The following is a 3,066-nucleotide window of genomic DNA, read 5'->3' as shown; positions in this document are numbered from 1 at the left end:
AACTGGCCCCCCAATATAGTAAGTAAAGACATAGTCCTATGTCAAAAAAAAGAAAAAAGTCCGGAAGTTACAAAAAGTGTGGTTTGTCAAAGAAAATCTGCTTTGCTAATTGTAAATTTGGCCACGGTTTTTTTTTTCTTTTCTTTTTTTCTTTGGTACAGCGACTTCTTCCCGGTATTCCTCCGGCCAAACATTAACCGCAAAACCTGTCGCACAAAAAAAATGAAACATTTCCATCGGCCACCATTCAACACCGACATAACAACTTCCATTCACAACTCGTCAAATTTGGCGCGGCGCCCTTCGGGAACGTATCCGTCGCGCGCAACCAATTCAATCGTAATTGGATTCGTTTCTGGATTTCCCTACACAGCTTCCCGAGCAGGTCTTCAACCGTGGTACATATATAGAGATGTATGATCGGATTTTTCTGCGAAAATAAAACAGAAATTACCCCACGGGGACTTTTCATATGACGGCAGGGCAGAGGCGGCATGTCAGCGTTAGGGTTAGCAAACGGAGACATTTACCTGTCGGGACCCAGACCCATGACAACGACATCAACGACGGAGGCTACGGTTGAATGTTGTCATCTGCCTCTCCGGTGAGTGTATGTGGAAACCAAATGTAACCCTTTTACCGGGATCGGTTTCCAGCGTGACAACCTCCGGAGCGGTCGCTCCCGCCTCAGTTTAGCCGGTTTTTATGAATCTGGCTGGGACTGAGATAACACTGAACGAACCAAGTTACTAACAAATTACGCATTTTAAAAGTAGTCACTTTCCACCTAATCTGCATAACTGCCTTACCGAACGAGAGGGATTTCCGTTTCCTTTCGTTTCATACCAATTAGAGTTTCAAAAAAGGTCAAACGTTTTTTGTTGTTGATTTCGAAACATTTTTGAATCTTATTTATTACCAAAATGGGTTCCATAAGTGTCCATCATTTTATTTTTACTCTGCATCGGATGAGTAGGCGACCTAACCGTACTTGTTGTTGGGAACGGTGAAAAGAAATCCCGCAACCCAGATCAGGGTTGGTTCCTCCCGGGCAGAAACCGGACCCGATTTCAGTCCCTTACCTAACAAAGATTCACGACAACACATTCGATCATCACGTAGGGGCATGTGCGAGTGTGTGTGCACACCGTTGTCGTTGTCATTTTATCAACGTCAGACAATCCTTTTCGTTGTTTTTACTCAACTCCCCTGCCTAGCCTCGAGCGCCCTCCAGAAACATCCCACCCTTATCGATTCTATCGTTTCGTTCACCTTGCCAAAATACGTATATAGGACCACCTCCAGGTGTAATCACATTTTGCCACCATTCCCTTAGAGAAAGACAGTTCCAGCTGATTTTTATCGTAAAGTTTCAGCGAACGATTCCGAAGGGATGAGAAGGACTGGGGAGAAAGTGCAGCGGTGACGTGATGTGGGAGGTCGTTTGTCATAACCGTAAAAAGTGGAAAGTCAAGGCTCCTTCTCCACGTGAAAAGTCCTAAACTGACTCCGGAGAGAGGTGGCCACTGTAATTTCTTCTTTGTCGCACTTGGGCTGAAGATGACGCCATTATTGCGTCGCGTTCCCGAAGGGTGGCATGGTGGAGGAGGAGAAGAGCCCATGAGAGATGACTATCAAGTGTGGTCTGTTATGGTATAAAATGGAAGAAGGCTCCTGAATTAAGTGACATTGCAGGTGGCTTTCATTCCCGGCTAAGCGCTGAATTATGGCACTCGACTTTTTTCGGGGTGGTGGTGCTGGTTCTTCTACTTCTTCGCCAGCTTAAGCTTGAACGAACATGTTCGTAAACGACGCACTTTGCAAGACTTTGCATTGTTCTGGCGTTTGGGAGCTGTTGTTTAATAAATCGTGTCAGCTTAATGTGAGTCATTTACAAATTAATGGATGTTAAATGCGCTTGATGTGTGCGTATGTTGTGTAATACTGTAAGGTTGTTGCTCGTGACGTACGAGTCTGGTGGTTACCAACATGTTGAGTTTATTGAGAAATAACAGTTTTTCTAGTCATTTTTTGAGGGTATGCTGGGTGGTTTGGTGTAATGTTTTTTTCCTTTTTTTTGCCTTCCTCACCTTACTGAGGAAAGGCTATAAAATCACTTGAAAACCCACCTTCATGTATACCTATTGACTCAGAATCAAATTCTGAGCAAATGCCTGTGTGTGTGGTGGGATGTTGATCAAAAAAAAAAATGAACTGGATTATCTCGGCACTGGCTGAACTGATTTGAGCCGTTTTGGTCTCATTCGCTCCGTCTTGAGGTCCCATAAGTTGCTATAAAAAATTATAAAGTTTAGTTAAGTACTTCAAAAGTTATGCTAAAAAACGATTTTAACAAAAGTCCGGAAGATTGTAAAAAGGGTGGTTTTTGTAAGAAAACCTGGCATGTTATACATTTTTAGAAAGGTATTTAAAAGACCTTTCTAACGCGACCAATACATTGAGGATCTGACAACCTTATCAAAAGTTATTAGCACTTAACCTTCCTAAGGTGTTAGGGTCTATATGACCCAGACGGCTTATAAAATGTGCTGTAACTTTTATTCATTCTTAAAATTAAAAAAGCTGGCATAAATCCATTTTGCAACCGATTTTCGTTCTTTTGGACGCAAATGAAAGGTATGGATGTCTAGAAAGGCACCTGTGCTATGCGGACCCGATTTGGCCACTTTGGTTCCTGGGAATCGATTCCAAAGGAACAAATTTTCCGGCAAACCGGCTTTCATAAGTTTTATTAGATTTAGCTATGAATTAATGCATAATAAACCAGCAAAAAGCAAACTGGACCATATCTGGCCACTCCGGAACCGATTCCGGATACACTGGAAGTGACCAAATGGCTATTTTGGTAAAAGCCTAACGTGCGGCATATCAAACTTCATGGAATTACATGCCATGCACGCTGAAACTAGTAGAAAGCCAACTGGATCATATCTGGCCACTCTGGAACCGGTTCCCGATACCCTGGAAGTGGCCAGATTGCTATTTTGGTAAAAGCCTATCGTGCGACATGCCATGCACGCTGGAACCAGCAAAAAGCAAACTGGA

This window comes from Culex quinquefasciatus, chromosome 1 (assembly GCF_015732765.1).
Source record: "Culex quinquefasciatus strain JHB chromosome 1, VPISU_Cqui_1.0_pri_paternal, whole genome shotgun sequence".
Lineage (NCBI taxonomy): Eukaryota > Metazoa > Arthropoda > Insecta > Diptera > Culicidae > Culex > Culex quinquefasciatus.
Note: the sequence above shows the minus strand (reverse complement) of the source record.